At 36.0% G+C, this 17,509-nt stretch overlaps 1 long non-coding RNA gene across 1 annotated transcript in view; it reads right to left on the bottom strand.

The window, feature by feature from the left end:
- Positions 1-17,470, bottom strand: part of LOC121029636 (uncharacterized) — a 29,161-nt gene extending 11,691 nt beyond the window's left edge. The window contains exons 1-3 of the long non-coding RNA XR_005789816.1: positions 17,360-17,470; positions 16,802-17,013; positions 12,857-12,947 (exon numbers count right to left, since the gene is read on the bottom strand). This is a non-coding gene — a long non-coding RNA (uncharacterized LOC121029636). The remainder of the gene's footprint in view (positions 1-12,856; positions 12,948-16,801; positions 17,014-17,359) is intronic.
- Positions 17,471-17,509: the final 39 nt, after the last annotated feature.

A 17,509-nucleotide genomic window follows, 5' to 3' on the forward strand; every position in this document is an offset into this window, starting at 1 on the left:
AGAGATGATGTTATACATTTAAATAGATTTTAATTCATTCTAAATTATAATTGAAATACAAAGCACATGAGATGACCACATTAAAGAGTCGTTGTTGAGCAAGACGGAGCTTGATGGCAGTTTTGCTGTCTGCTTGGGAATGCTGAGCAGAGACAATGGCACTTCTGCTAGGAAATCTGGAAGAGCACATTTTATGGACATCTCTGAGGAGCAATTAAATTAACTGAATTCAATTAAAAATTGGCTTGATATCAAGAGGATATGAACTTAGCCAGGAGAATAGAGATATGTAATAATTTTTTTTTAACCCTAGACTTTGAGGTAAGAGGTAGAGCATTGCACTGATTCTTTCAGATGCTATCTAGAATGAGATTTTGTTGTTACTATGATTGCAAATCATGTTAATAAGCAAGGATCTTTAGGGATTATTTCCAGGTCACTATTTCAAAGGCTACACTAAGGAACTGAGTATGAACCTAGTCAAAGTATTTAGTTAGAAATCTCTTAGACACCAGTGAAATTATTCTGATTACAATTTGTTTGACAGAAGCTGGATATGTCTTAAATTACCTATGTGATATGTTGAAAGCCACATATACTTTTGTAAGTCAATCATTTTGATCTAGTTTATTATCATGATTTATGTATTTTTTCTGCTTTACTGCTCCCTGTATTAGCCTCATCAAAGAGCGTGCATGTGCGCGTGCGCACACACACACACACACAAAACCATAATCTATGAAGACTTTGCCAAGAATATTGTCATTCTGTTATAAACATCTAAGTGAGTAGATTAAAAGGATTGCGGATTATCCATTTTTCTTAAATTGTTTAAACATTTTTTTATTTTATTTTTTGAGAGACAGAGAGAGACAGAACGTTCGCAGGGGATGGGCAGAGAAAGAGGGAGACACAGAATCCAAAGCAGGCTCCAGGCTCTGAGCAGTCAGCAGAGCCAGATGCTGGGCTCAAACCCACAAACGCAAAATGGTGAACTGAGCTGCAGTTGGACGCTTAACTGACTGAGCCACCCATGTGCCAGGATTATCAGTTTTTCTAATGCAAATTTTACTACTAAATAATGGTTTGGACACCGAGGACTATCAAAGGAAGAGTATGTGTCTCTTCCTAGGCATTTTTATATTTATCTATTAAATACATGCTAATATTTGACTTTGATTTGTGGACTGAGTAGAAAGGCTTGCTTATAGTGTAGACAATAAAAAACTATATGATTTAATAATATATATTAAATATTATTAAAATAATATAGATGATAAATTATTATAATTAATTTCTGGATACATTAAATATATATTATGTATAGAAAAATGGTGTTGGGTTACCACTAAGACTGCAGCAACAAAATATATTTTTCACTACAGTTTGCCATGTGCTGTTTACTGTGCTAAGCATTTTAGTTGCATTTTTTCACTTACTGCATCACAATAACTTTATGAAACAGGTATTATTACTATCTCCATATATTTGAGGAACTGGGGATAATAATCAGTACTTAACACTACTTACTATTAATGAACAAGTCTATAAGGTGAACATTATTCTCCTCATTTTACTGATAAAAAAAAATTGATTCAGAAGTTAAGAAACTCAAATAGGTGGTAGTATTACAAATTAAACCCAGTATTCTTATTTCAGAATTAGCTCCCTTAGCCAATACAATATGCAAAATATAATTATCAATATCAGTATCATAGTTAATAACAATTTAGCTATATAAGACTGAAATTATTTTTACAGCTGGTACTGGAACATTGCTTGGGAAGGAAATATCTTTTTTAGGAAAAACACATTGGTGAGCTGCTTGGAGGTAAGATTTGAATACATGGGTACGGGGAAGTGATTGCAAACAAGATAATTTTTCAGTCATTGTTTCTGGAAAGGAGAAAAAAAAGATGGGAGAGGAAGATGGGTATATAATTAAAAGGATTTTTTAAATACAAATGTCTAATGTATAATGTCAGATTATGTATTGCGTAGTTTGTAATATAATGACTCCACAGATGTGAAATTAGGGTTTTAAAGCATTCTTATTAAGACTTGGGAGACAGAAAAGACTTCCAATAACATCAGAATGATCTATCTATCTATCTATCTATCTATCTATCTATTCTACCTAATTTACTAAGCAGATTGCCTACATTGACTGGCTCATTTTCATTACTAGGGGGTGCATTCAAATATTTCCTTATCATATATAGGTTTCGAATTTTTTTAAATCTTATCTGGTAACAGTATCTCTCATATAATTTTACAACTGAACAGGTTGAGAAAAGATGGAAATGAAATACCTGTGTTAAAAAGAAAGTAAATTAAAATACTAAAACTGTCAAATATAAGATGTAGGAATTTGATTAAAATTTAGATTTGTTAAATCTAAAATCTTGTTCCATTCCATATTCCAAAGGACATGAGGAGAATATACAAAGAATTAAAACTTCTTTTGATACATTATACCAGATCTGATACACTTTGCAGGTCTCAACATCAATTTTCTTTACATAATGGGCGAGATAACCTGATTCTAAAAGTCTTATTGAATTTCAATGGAATTCTAAGATTTTTTGAACTCCATGGGTATTGATATGAGAATTTGATACCTTGGCTACACAGTGATTATTTCTGGAAGCTCAGAAGTGTAAGAAGAATTGCCTGACCATTTGTATAATGTTCTCTTCAAAAATTTCCATGAGTCCTTTTCTTATTTTGCATTAAAGTAATTGATAAACTTAACAATTTTTTAAAAAATAGAAATATTGGTTATTGTATCAGACTCTTAGACCTAATAATTGCTTGGAAAGAGTAATGTAATTTAGTAGCACATAATAAGGACCACAAAACACCACTTAATACCTTTTAAAAGTGTCAATTACTAATAACAGCCAGAATTTAATATTAAATTAATATTATTATTTATTTAATTTATTAAATATAAACTCCTATGAATTGTTTTCAATGATTATTTCAATCTGTTTTTTACTGTAAACACATGGCAGAAATTTAATTTTCCAATTACTACAGTTTTATTATGGAAGCATTCAATTATACTACCAAAGGCATATTCTTTGAGTGTTTTTCAGGAGGTTATGAGTAATTTGACATTAGCTAGAAATATTCATCTCAGAATAAAACTTTACATTCAAAGTTTCTTATAGCAAAGTTTTTAATCACATGGATTGAAAAACATAAAAATTAGTAACATATCTTGGATCCATTCTTGTGCAACCCTTGAAAATAAGATAATCATTAAATAATCAAAGATGAAAAATAAGTTTAAAGATTATAGTACCACTTTCTTAGATGCAGGAAAATTTAAACAGATATTTTGCTGGTTTACTATTTCTTCCATTTTCACAGAAATAAGACTAAATTTAAGTTTAAAATGCCAACATTGTTCCTGAAAATTTTGATTATATAAAAAATTTGATTATATAAAATTATTCAACATAATTAGGAATATATCTGCATGTGCATTACGTCACTAATAAATACATGCTATAGTCACAAATAAAATTTACAAATTTAGGTATATTTACTGCTTAAAAACATAATTCATACCTTATCATGTCAGTAATTTTTTGAAATGAATTTATATATGTTTAGAATTTACTGATAATCAGACTCCAAAGATTATGACCTAAATGTTACTATCTCTAGAAAACTGTTTAATATAAATATTTTTCCATAGAAAGTTTTTTGTTTGTTTGTATTTTTTGGCTCTTCATGGAAGGAAAAAAATATATAACCAAATAAGCTTAAATAATTATATCTTAGCAGTTAAACCATAACATAGTGTAGGTAGGTATATTACCTCTTTTGAACTTTTCTCTGCAGACTGCTAGGAATATTTGATTGGTCAAAACTTTCCTTTGCCTTGACAGCAGGAAAGGCAAAACGGATTTGTACTCATCCTTATATCCCGAGTGCTTGGCTCATATTTATTACATAAATATGCTTGTAGAAGTGCCAAGAGTTACCATTCACCGAGGTCCTTCTCATTTTTCCATCATATTTGGCACTTCTCATGTTACGCCTAATCTTCTGGACAATGATATAAAGTAAGTGGTATTGACTTAATAACTAATTTTTCAAAATATTAAGTCTGGGTGGCTCAGTCAGTTAAGCATCTGACTCTTGATTTTGGCTCAGGTCATGATCTCACTGTTCCTGGGTTTGAGCCCCACGTCGGGCTCCGTTCTGTCAGTGCAGAGCCTGCTTGGGTTTCTCTCTCTTTCTCTCTCTCTCTCTCTCTCTGCCCCTCCTCTGCTCATATACATACTCTCTCTCAAAGTAAATAAACTTGAAAATTTTTTTAAAAATAAAATACTGAGACTCAGATGTGAAGTGATTTGTCCGTGTCTACCCAGTCATTAGGAGGCCAAGTCAGAATTCAAACTTTGTCTCAAAATCTATGCTGCAGCACTAACACATTTTGGTTATCTTTGTACTGTGGGCCATGATAACCTTTGAATTATTTACGATACTTCATATTTGCTGTTGGAACAAAGATACAACAAACATTCTTCTTAAATAGATGCATTAAGGGGCGCCTGGGTGGCGCAGTCGGTTAAGCGTCCGACTTCAGCCAGGTCACGATCTCGCGGTCCGTGAGTTTGAGCCCCGCGTCGGGCTCTGGGCTGATGGCTCTGGGCTGATGGCTCGGAGCCTGGAGCCTGTTTCCGATTCTGTGTCTCCCTCTCTCTCTGCCCCTCCCCCATTCATGCTCTGTCTCTCTCTGTCCCAAAAATAAATAAACGTTGAAAAAAAAATTAAAAAAAAAAATAAATAGATGCATTAATAAATTTTACTGGTTCTATGAATAGCCCTCTTTTACTTCCACGAATTTCCTCCAAAATTTTAATTAATTAATTTCAAAGTGCACCCATCAAAACTGTCAGCAGTTAAAGATGTTCAATATCTCTAAGCCTAGATAAGACAGGTCACCAGCATTAGTTCACATTGTGTGAAAGTTGCCCACTCTCAGCAGCTATAATGCCAGTCCCAGTGCAGAAAGATAAATAATTATCAACCAAGAGAAGATAATGCTATATATTTTGTGTTGATGCAATCTAATACAATAATAACATGTACTCTGGAGAATTAGATGAATAACTATGTCACTCAGGAATTAAGGTAAAAAATATCAAAATAAAAATCACTTTGGGAATGGTAAGCCTTGACCATAAAAACCTAGCTTCTTATCTCAGCTCTGCCATTGCCCAGCTAGGTAACATTGGATAATTCACTGTTGATGCCTGTGTCTCAGTATCCTTATTTGTATAATGAGGACCTTGAACTACACCATTCTCTTCCAAACTTGTCTGATCATAACAATCACTTGTGGTCATGGTTACAAATATAGCTTGGAAAGCCAAGAGAATCAGAATCATTGAGGAATGGTCTCAGGAGTGTGTGTTTCAATGAACATCACCGTTGCCAATGATGATGGGGCAAGTTTCAGAAACGTAGGAGTGAAGTGTTTCTAGTGTTGCTTACAGTTACGAAGATCCGTAATTCTATTTTATAATTCTGTGACAAAGTTTTATGTGGAAAATGTAGAGTAAATAAAGCAAATGATTTATCATTGCTAATATTTGTGCTTAATCTAGATTTTTTCCAGTTTATAAGTTACTTTCTTGAAGAAAATAAAATGTAGCTTCATTTATATTCTGTTGTTACTGGAGACTCTAAATGAGAACCCTGAGAAAAATGAAATTTTGAGTAAAAGAAAGTTGCATGTGTGAAGCATGAAATTCTTCATATGCTTAATGTCTTTGTTTATTCAGAAGGTAATCATTGTTCAGTAAGGATGCTTCATTTTTAGCTATGGGGAAACTGAATAAGCTGGTACGGATCTGCATTTTTATATCTTAATGGTAGATTAACATTAAGTTTTTACTAGTTCTCATTCAGTTTGATTCAAAAGAGGCACAGAGGGAAAAGATTAATATAACCATGTTGAAGCCCCTCCTGCTTGCTATAAATAAACAATTTTCTCTTTCCTGTAAGGAAAATATGAAGATACATTGAGATAACTGATATCAAATTAGCAGTTTGTTTTTCTAAGTCACTCAATCATTTCTTTATAGTTGTAAAGATTACAATGTCACCTAAGTATTGTGACTACAATCTGGATAGCATCAACTCCAAAGCAATACAGGGATGCAGAGAAATTGTTTCAGATGTTGACACCGAAAGAGTCAATTAAGGTTGTTAGGAGGCTTTAAAAAAAAAGAATATTGTGAGAATTGTTTACCAATTTTTCCCTTAGTAGAGCAACTAAGATCATGGAAAGACTGTCGATATGAAAATGGCAAATTTGCCAGAGATTTAACCTCCATAGCAAAATTAAAAGATAACTTATTTTTTAAATGGCTTCTATATAAATTGGAACTGTCAAATTCTTCATGATATTAAAAATCAGGATATATAAAGATAGTTTATCAAATTGCTTTCCAAACAACTTTGAAGGTTTTTTATAGATCATCTTATCTTTAAGGAAATATACTTTTAAATTATTTTTAAAAAATCACCCAAAATGGATAATCTACATAACTCCTGTTAATTAAGGCCAAAATTCTGAGAGACAGTCAGTTGCATCACTAGGAACCCTCAAATTTAGTTAAAATTTTGTAAGGACAAAGATTAAAAACAAAGATGCCCACATAAATAAAGATAAAACAAAAAGGTTTAAATATGTAATAATAACAGTAAGTGTGAAAAGAACTCTATGTTCATGGCACAGAGTGTTTAATGATAAAGAAGACAGAGGGAAAGCAACTTTATTCAATTCCTATTTTGATTTCATCTTCTACCAAAAAAAGAATGATCCTTCACCTTGAAAGTATGGTCCAGTGATGTTTGAGAGAAATGATACTCGAGAATCCTATCAAGAAAATAGTAAAAGGAATCTTAGATTCTTTGTGTCAAATGTCCTGGTCTAGAAAAATTGCATCAGAGTATATGTAAGGAAAGTATAAAAGTTCTTATGAGACCATTTCAATGATTTTTGGAAAATCTTGGAAAGGAAGTGGGCACAGGGAAGACGCAGTACTAGATGGTAGATATTGACTTTATTTTAAAAGGGAGATAGAACTTATTTCTAGAAATCATAGTTTAATGAATTCAATACTGATCCCTAGAAAAATTATTGAAGAAATCATTTAATAGGTGGTTTGTGAATATATAAAAAACAAAATGGTCATAAATAGAACCAGCTTGGATATACTAAGCTCTGCTAGGGACATTACAAGAGAAGAATGTTATAGACATAATACATATACTTCTTATTCCAAAATATTTGGCATAATCTGGCATATTCCTGTTAAGGGAGGATTAGCATAGGCTGCTACTCTCTCTCTCTCTGTTGCTCTCTCTCACACACACAAATAAAAATTCAATTGTATGTATGTATAAATAAATAATAACTAACTAAATCCATCTAAGTACTGTGATTGACTGTCACTTCAGTATGAGCCAGCAGTATGCAGATTCACTAATAGATGCCCTTATCCAAATCCAGTCATTTTTCCTATATCTAACCACTGATGAATTTTATTGATTTTGCCTCTAAATGTCTTTTGGATACTCTTTCTCCATTTCCACTAATGCCATAATTCTCACTTACATAGCCTCCTAATTTGTTTCTTCACATCCATTCTGACTGTCGTCAAATCATTCCTCATACCGAAGTGAGAATGAACTGTTGAAAATATAAGTCTGAGTGGGGCGCCTTGGTGTCTCAGCTGGTTAAGCATCAGCTCAGGTTGTGATCTCACAGTTTGTGGGCTGGAGACTCGCATCTGGCTCTCTGTTGTCAGTGCAGATCCCATTTTGGATCCTCTGTTCCCCTCTCTCTCTGCACCTCCTCCACTTGTGCTCTCTCTCAAAAATAAACATTTAAAAAACCACATAAATCTTAGTGACTTACTTCTTTGTGTGCACTCCTTTAATCAATACTGCTATTGAGATAAAGACTCACTGATTTTCATCCTAATCTTTACCAACAAATTCATCAATTGCCACTGACCCTTTCATTCTTTTCATTCCGCTCAGCTTTTCTTTCTTTTTCTAGAAGATGTGCTGCTTCCTCCTGCCTCAGTATCTTTGCGTTCTCTATTCCCCTTGCCTAGAATGATTGTTAATCTCTTATTGTCCTGAAGATCTCTGCTCATATGTCACTTCTTAGGTAAACGTTCTCTGCCCTCTCACAGCAAGTTTCCTATCTCGCTTCTCCCACCACATACCTTCCGCACCTCTCATAACATCATATCTTTATCCTCTGAGACATCTGACACATTTGCAGTTATAATTAAGTAGTGGCTAGCTGTTAATTTAGCTATTGCTACCAATAGAGGCAATCATCACAAGGGCGGGGATTATTCCTGTTATTACTCTCTCAAATGTCTTACAATGTGTCTTATATGGAGTATGTCCTTAGTAATTGTGTGTTAAATACATCAGTGATTAGTTCATTTCTGGGAGTTAAAAGCCTTTTGTTTTCATCCTTGTAACTACAGAGTTTGGCCAAGTAGATAGATATTCAATGAATGTTTATTCATTTGAAGTGAACAAATAGATTTTTTTTTTTTTTGGTATGTACACTGGAAAGTTAAAGTATAGAATACTTTCAACAATTAAGGCAACAAAGGACTGTGACAAACTGAGGCAAACTCAGTGGAAAACAGATATAAAGATTGGAGATTCTGGAGACCATGTCACATGAGAAATGTCTGAAGGAAATAAAGTGTTTGGTCCAGAAAAGAGAGGATTCCAGCTGGGTTGTGATATAAATATATGTTACACAGCTATTAAAATACATATGACACAAGTGGGCATAATTAATACTAAAATGTGGAATTTATCATGTTGCAAATTTCAACCAACTCCTTCACTAAATATCTATTAAGCAGTTCCAATGTGCCTTGAACTATTGAGGCAAGAATATATAGTAATGAAGTTATAGACCAATGAGGAAAGCAAATAAAGAGCAATTAAAAATTAAAAATTAGCAAGTACTATACAACAGACAAATAATTATCTTGAAAGAGAATATAAGAGAAACGGCCATAGATTGGTGGTTTAAAAAAGAAAGCTTCCTTAGAGAATTTTCAAACTGTAATCTTAGGAATGAGAAAAGGACAGCCAATAAAAATTATCCCAATAGCAGGAGAAGGGAAGTCTATTCCTTGCATAGGTTGGTTGCAAGGAAGGAAAAAAATTGCTGTCTTTCAGACACAGAAAGAAGATTAATGTAGCTTGAGCATCATAAGTAAGCAGAAGCGTGATTCAGGATGAAAGGGAAAAAGGAATCAGATGATGTAGGACATTGCAAGCCATGATTAAGGGATTGGATTTATTATATGTGCCGTGAGTAATAACCAGGGTTTCAAAAAATGAAACAAAAACATTTTCAACATTTTTGAAAGGACACATTTTTTGCCTTGAGCAAAACTGATTGGAAGTAAATTAACAAAGAATATTTGATAGCAGGTAGGAGGTTATTACATTGGGCTAGGCAAAAACCACAGATTTTAGAAAAGAAAGACTGTGATGAAAAAGAAAAGAATGTTTGATTTGAGATACATATGTTTGAGGTGTGTTATCGGTTTAATTGTGCCACCCCCCCCCCCCAATTCATATGTTGGCTCTCTACCTTTAGTATATAAGAATGTGATTGTCTGTGGAGTTAAAGTCTTTACAAATTTTTTTTTTGTTTATTTATTTTTGAGACAGAGCATGAGCAGGGGAGGGTCAGAGCATGAGCAGGGGAAAGTCAGAGAGAGAGGGAGACACAGAATCTGAAATAGGATACAGGCTCTGAGCTGTCAGCACAGAGACCGACATGGGGCTCGGACTCACAGACTGAAAGATCATGACCTGAGCCGAAGTCGGATGCTTAACCAACTGAGCCACCCAGGTGCCCCAGAGTTAAAGTCTTTAAAAAGGTAATTAAGTTAAAATGAGGTGTGGCCCCCAATCCAATCTGACTGATGATGTCCTTATTAAAAAAATGGAGATTGAGACATACAGAGACACCAGAGGTAGAACAGGCATAGTGGGACCACCATGAGAAAAAATAGCAAGAGTGTGGCCATCTGCACAGACAGAATCAGTCATTCTGTCATGTTGATCTTAGGCGTGCAGTCTCCAGAACTGTGAGAAAATAAATGTCTGTTGTTTAAGCTGCCCAGGCTGTGATATTTTGTCATGGTGGCCCTAGCAAACGAATACAAAGTGGAACAGACAACACTTATGAAAGGATTGAATGTGGGAGTGATTAAAAAAAAAAAAAAAATGAGGCAGCAAGCAAAATTCCCATGTTTGCAGTATAAATAACTGTGTGGATAATGGTGCTATTTCCTGTGATGGGAAGACTAAGGAAGAATACATTTCTCTGGAATAGTCAGTTTTGTTTTGATTACTTAAAATCTGAGATGACTATGAGACATTTTTAGTAGAGATATCAATTAGACAATTGACTACATAAGAATCTAGAGGATCAAAAGAGATTTCCTAGCTAAATAAGTATATGTGTGTGTGCCTGTGTGTTTGTATGTAAGAATGCATGCACATATACATTCATTTTATTATTCATTTATATATTTATGTATTTATTTATTTATTAAAAAAAAAATTTTTTTTCAACATTTATTTATTTTTGGGACAGAGAGAGACAGAGCATGAACGGGGGAGGGGCAGAGAGAGAGGGAGACACAGAATTTGAAACAGGCTCCAGGCTCCGAGCCATCAGCCCAGAGCCTGACACGGGGCTCGAACTCACGGACCACGAGATCGTGACCTGGCTGAAGTCGGACGCTTAACCGACTGCGCCACCCAGGCGCCCCGATAGGCTGCTTTTTGAAGATTAGTTATGAAGAGGAAATGACAAATAGGAAATGTTATTAAAATTGTTTTAGGATGGCCACAGTGCTTTAAAATACCTTTTAAATACCATATTGATAAAAATGATCCAGAAGAGAGGGAAAAATTTTCATTGTGCAAGAGAATCAATAGAAGTAAGACCTGAGACACTTATACATGGGGATGGCTTTTCAGATATGAGCAGTATCTCCTTAGAGGCTAGAAGAAAGGAGAAAATGGGAGAAGGCACAGGTTTAATGAATTTATTATGTAAGATGAGGGAGTTCCCATATGATTATATCTGTTTTATCAATGAAGAATAAAGAAAGCTATCAGAATTGAAGAATTGGAGGAAAGCTTTAAATATCAAGTAAAAATTATAAAATATTCATAGGGTATAATAGGAGAGTGAGCTTATAACTGAAAGTTTTGAGTTACAGCCTGTGTGGTGAGACCATTTGAACCTGGTGATTATGAATGCATAGGGTGATTATGAATGCATCAGATTACCTAAGGGTGTGAATTTCTTCACCACTGTTCTGTTTCATGGGTGCTGGCTCAGAGACAGTATGTGTGGTAATTCAGCCATGAAAATGTGAAGAGAAAGCTGAAGGTTATAAGTAAATTATTTTAATAATGGGCATGGAATCCATGGGGGTATGCATTAGTTATCTATTGTTGTATAACAAATTATCCCTAAACTTAGCAATGGGAAATGTAAACATTTGGTATCATATAGTTCCTATAGATCAGGAAGCCAGGAGCAGCTTAGCTGAGTGGTTCTCATTCAAGGTGTCTCCAAAGCTACTCCCAAGGTATTGGCCAGGAGATCTCAGACTTGACTGGGGAAACTTCTACTTCTGAGTTCACTCACATAGCTATTGTCAGGTCTTGGAAGATGTGCTTCTAATCAAACTCCCATGGGTTTGGTTGTCTCTGTAAGGCTGTCTCACAGCAGGACAAGTGGCATATCTCAGAGTGAGTGTTATTTGGAGAGTGAAAGATGGAGGACAGTCATTTCATACCCTACACTTGGTAGTGACATCCTATCACTGCTGCCTACTCCCTGGAAGCAAGTTTCTAAATCTAGCTCACACTCAAGGGGAGATGGTTATACAAAGGCATGAATGACAGGAAGTAGGGATCACTGGGGGACACGCGAGATGCTGCCTGCTACAGGGTAAGAGGAGGGAAGAAAAGGTAGGAGAAGAAATTAGTTGGAATGGATTAAAGATCTGAATATTGTGGAAGACTTGGCTCCTTATGGTTATCAAGAAGGTGAGTTTACAAAAGTAGAAGATTGTAAGTACAAAATAGAAACAATACTGGAAGTGGAACAGTCATTATTTATGATCTCTTTAGTTGAAGACTAAAGGAAAATGTGGCTGAGTTGGTATAAAAGAAAATACAGAAACGGAACTGAATAGACAGTGTGACATATAAGCCATCTACATGCTGAAAACATGAGAAGACTGGAAATTGGATGGAGAGGGAAGCTTAGCCAGCAGCTAAAAGACTGTATGAATAAAAAGTAAAATTTGAAGTCATTTAAAAGACAGCAAGGAGGAAGAGGTGAGGCTGCCAAAGGGAAATTACATAACCTCTAAGGAAAAAAAAAAGGTATTAAAGTGAGATTAGAAGTAAATATTTGAACCCAGCAATGGAGATCAAGGACACTGATCCCATCTACTCATAATCCCTAGTTAATCAGAGTGTGGAAGAAGCATGCATGTAACTGGCTTCCTCTTGGCATGGTTGCAAGAGATGCCATGTCTTCACAAAAATAGTAGGTTTCAGTCAACAGAAGGTACAAAAAGAACATTCTGCATAAAGGTGTGTTGGAATAGAAGAGCAAGGAGATCTAGATGGCAAAGAGGGAGAATCTGGGAGAAAGAAAAAGAGTGGGTTAGAAGTGGTGAGGAACAGAGCTGGAGAGACACAAGAGTTCAGAAATAATAGGTAATCAACTGACCTTAATCTCTGGTGTTGATTAAGGTCAACAGATATGCTGGTACTCACAACTTTAGTTCTTGTCATCAGTTTTAGTAGGGTTGGAACGCAATCTGAGAAAAAAAAAATGATCACAGTGAGGGAAGAATAAGAATGTAATGGGTTGTCTTTCCACTGGCAGATGACAGCAAGGAAGGAAGGGCAAAGCTGGTAAAACTATAGAGATCTTAAAAATTATGGTAGAGTAGAGCATTTCCAATATTTGACTGGAACAATTTTGATTCTTCCTAGCCTAGGATTTTGTTGCATTTTTCTCTCATTGCTTCCATGTCTTGTGAGATACCTTGTTTAATTTAGAAAATATCAAGAAGAACCATAGAAAGTACTTGGTCATGCTCTTCCTTTCCTATGAGGAAAATGAAGTCCAGAGAGTGCACAGCTTCTTGTCTATAACTGTCTACATAACCAGTGTCAGCTTCAGGGGTAAAAATGAAGAATCTTTATTTATGGTTCATTTGAAATCCTAAAAATTAAAGATAATAGCATAAACATAGCAACTTTATACAAAAAAGTAGATAAAAATAACTGACAAGGAAAGAATTTGGGGTAAATTCCTATTTAACTGCAAACATGTATTTTGAGCTTTTAAAGTCCCTATTTTCCAAGATACTTCTATAACACACAAATGTGACATTATGTGGTACCTACCCATGGCATTTCTTGATTCACAAATGAAGCCTTTGGAATTGATGGTCAAAAACTTTTTAACAATGTGAGTGTTTTACATGTATCATAGTAGAGGAAAAGAATGGTAAAAATGGAAACTTGATACAAATGAGTTCTTTGATAAAAAGTACTCTGGCTATGCCTGGCATGGGGCAAGTTTGGACTAACCAGCCCAGGATAACCATCAGTTCATGTATCCGTTTGCTCTACTATACCCTTCTACTTTTTAGTACTTTTGTTATGTATTTTCTATTTGGGGATGCCCAATTAGAAGGGGATGCCTTTTGTTTTTTAAATAGAAAACCGAGAAGAATCAGCTTAGTTCCTGAGAAACTTCATTATTTAATAAGAAGAAAGAAGAAGAGGAGGAGGAGAAAGAATGAGAAGTTCTTTCAGTTCATAGTAAATATGCTAATTTTAAGCATAAAGTAAGTACTTACCCATTTAATCATGTAATATTTTGATCATTTTATTAACACAAAATAAAGCACTAGTTGATTAGAGTAAATGATAAGGTAGTTAAGGTTCATATTTCTGAAGTTGTTAATTTCCTTTTATTGTGAAATTAGTTGTCAAAAATCTGTGCGTGCATGTGTGTGTGTGTTGGAGACATTAGGTATTGAAAAGTTAGAGCATATTGAAAAAGAATAATCGATAAACTTATTTGTGCTTCTTAAAGCCTTACTAAAGAAAAGTTATAAAACTTAAAAGTGGTAACATAGTAATACCACAAGGAGCATGAGAGAAAGGCATGAGAGGGAAGAAAGCCCTTTCTAAAACTAGGTAAGCATATTCAAAACATATTCTTATCATTTCAGTCTGAGAATTGTGCAGGTGATACTGAAGTTTAAGAAAGGATCCTGGAGGATGGGATTCTTTTTTTTCAAAGGTAGAAGAACTAAACAGTAAAAAAATAAAGGCAATAGAAGTAAAAGAGAGATACATTATACTTAGAAATCTCATTTCCCTGAAGTAATCTTTAAAAACATATAAATAGTAGAAAAGATAAATTTGAAAGACTTTACATGCCTGGGCCAATTTAAAATACGAGTTTTTATTTTGATGTGTTAATACTGGCTTCTCAATTGTCCTTTCAAAAGTTGAGAAGGAAAGTTAAGTGAAAATTAGTTTATACAATTAATCTGGTAGTTTTGGGGTGAGAACACTTCATACTAAAGAGAAATATAAAGGAGTATAGTGAAACCATCCTCCCAAATACATATATAATAATGGAAATATATGTGAACATATTATATACATGTGTGTGTGTGCACACTTACATATAATACATGCTTATATATACACATGTACATGAAACATGTGTGTTAAATATGGATCTGTTTGTATCCATACAGACATAAACAGATACACACAGGGATTGGTGAGAAGCAAATGAAGGCTGATAATTACAATGTGAAATGGTGATTTTTTAAAATGCATTAAAGCATAAAAACAGACCAATGTCAATAGGGAGGAAAGGACACAGAGAGCCTAGTGTATAAACTGCCGCTCTTTTCATTGTTGGGTCAATGTGTCAGCGGTGCTTTCACATGGAACATAGTGCAGACATGAATCAGGATGGCTCTTCCTTGGTCTGCCTTTGGAATTGTGCTGTTGTTAGGTCCATAGACCAGATTCTCCATATAGGGTTCTTTTTGTGATTCTTGATTATGACCCCCTGAGGAAGTCAGACCAGCCTGGGGTTACTGGAGATGGTGTCTTGCTTGGCATATTTATCATCCACAAATCATCTGCTATAAATATACCTCAGCGGGATCATCATCAGGCTGGCTCAGTAGCCTGCAATTTATGAAGGTTATGGGAAACAGTGTGAAGGGTGAAGTGCTTTATTAAGGGTGGCTTTCTCCCTGACCCAGTCCCGTGTTCTACTTGAATGTAAATGACCCTGGGAATGAGTGCTCCTTTCCATTTAGGATTAAGTCTTTTAAAATTATCCCTTTCAGCTATTATTCTTATGTCACTATATCATGACTTCAAGATTTTCTAAGAAACATCAGAATCACAGTGTTCAAAGATGTGAGAAATTACTAGGTGCAAGATAGACATAGATCTAAAACTCACATTGTTTTCTTTTTATGTACAAATCATGCAAAACCTTCTCCTTTTTTTTTCCATTTTTTAAACATGTCATTAATCTCTATTTTTGCTTCTCATAACAGAACTGACCAAAATGTCTTGCAACTATCATAATTATAATCTCTATGGAAGTTGAAATAAAGGAAATGTAATTCTTTGTATTACTGAATGTTTTTTAAAAGAAAACGTGTTTGCTTAAGACACAATGTTTAGGATTATGCCCTAGACATAAACCTTATTTTCCTTTCACCTTCCCTTAAATGAATAAAAAATATTGTAATGAACCAAAAATGACACAAAACCAAAATGCCACAAAGGCTGCTCTCTCAGCCAGTGAATGTTCCTGGAACATGGTTAAAGCTTGTTGGATGGGGAATGATTAACTGTTTCCCTTACAGGATGTTATTCTGAACACTTGTCCTAGAAGAGAAAGCCTTGAAGAGGGTCACCCTATTAATATGTATTAAGAAGTAAAGGGCCAATTTTAATATTTCAAGCAACTCCAGTGAATAAAAGATCATTGGCACCTTTCTATTTTCACTATAGTCCTATTTTAAAATAATGTTCTTGGCTCTCCATTTGCCCCAGGGGAGAGGAACAACAAGAGGAAGAAAAATGCAGAAAGAGTACAGAGAGAAGATGATGGAAATTTGTTTTATTCAACTTCACCTGCCGCTCAAGCCACTCACCCTTAGGAAGACTCCGACACTTCACAGGAATTACCCATTCTGGTCTCCCCCACCGAATCACCACACTATTTTGCCACTTGTTTTGCAAACTACCAACTGCGTTTACAAGTAGAAACATAATCAGTAGGCGAATGACCTTTTGCAGCATTGTACCTGAAGCTAGTTCATCAAACACTTGTCAGCCAACCGTCCAGCGGGCCAAATAAATAAAGGTGGGGAGTGGTGGAAATTTGTCCTTTTTGTTGCTGCTAAATCGAGAATCCGGTAGCTTTTCCTCCCCCTTTGCCTCGTTTTTGTTTTTTGTTTTTTGTTTTTTTTTTTTTTTCTACCACTGTCCACAAACCTGTTACTAGGGAAACTTAAAGAAGAATCAGATACATTAAGAAAACAAAAGTTTAGACCCCCCCACAACCATGATCCCATTGCCATGCAGAAAGCAATGCAAGATGCCCAACCTCGGTCGCCGCACCGCGGTCCTGACAAAGCCTGTATCTAGCCAGAACAAACAAGATGTTAATTGCAGCCTCGCTGAGAAAAACTAGTATTGTTCCAGCCGGAGACACGCAGCATTTCGGGAACTGAGATGTGCCCCGTCCGCTGAGGACTGGATCAATTCATCTGAACCCTGGCGATGAAACGACAGCTCTTCGGCTGCGACAGGTCCGCGCTGAAAGAAAGACAGAGACGATCAAGTCCAGTATTTACTTCCCAACACTCAGAGTCGCCTTCCAATCCTCCGCAACCCCCTAGCTTCGCCTCCCAGTGAGTTTCCCTTACAGTTGGTCGCCGCCAGCCCCAGCGGTGGGAACTGAGGGCGCAAAAACCTCCCAGACGCAGAAAATACCGCTTTCGGGACGTGCTTGGTTTTGAGTAGCCGTGACGTGCAGGCTTACCGCGGCCCTGGCTGGAGCACCGCGGAGCCCCCCTCCCGCCCGCTTGTCTCCCGCCCTCCCGCCGGGCCTCCCTCCTTTCCCACCCCGCCGCTTCCCTCCTCTTCTCTCACGCACACCCACCCGCGCCCCCGGGAGGCAAGAACTACGGGAAGGCACAGCGGCCGCGTAGCGCTCGTCGAGCCTCTGGCCGGCCGCCTGGCGCACCGTATCGGTGCTGGCGCCGGGCGCGGGGCGCGGGGCGCGGGGCGCGCGCGCGCAAGAGCACGCGGG

Source organism: Herpailurus yagouaroundi, unplaced genomic scaffold, assembly GCF_014898765.1.
Source record: "Herpailurus yagouaroundi ecotype Mexico unplaced genomic scaffold, PumYag 139, whole genome shotgun sequence".
NCBI classification, from domain to species: domain Eukaryota; kingdom Metazoa; phylum Chordata; class Mammalia; order Carnivora; family Felidae; genus Herpailurus; species Herpailurus yagouaroundi.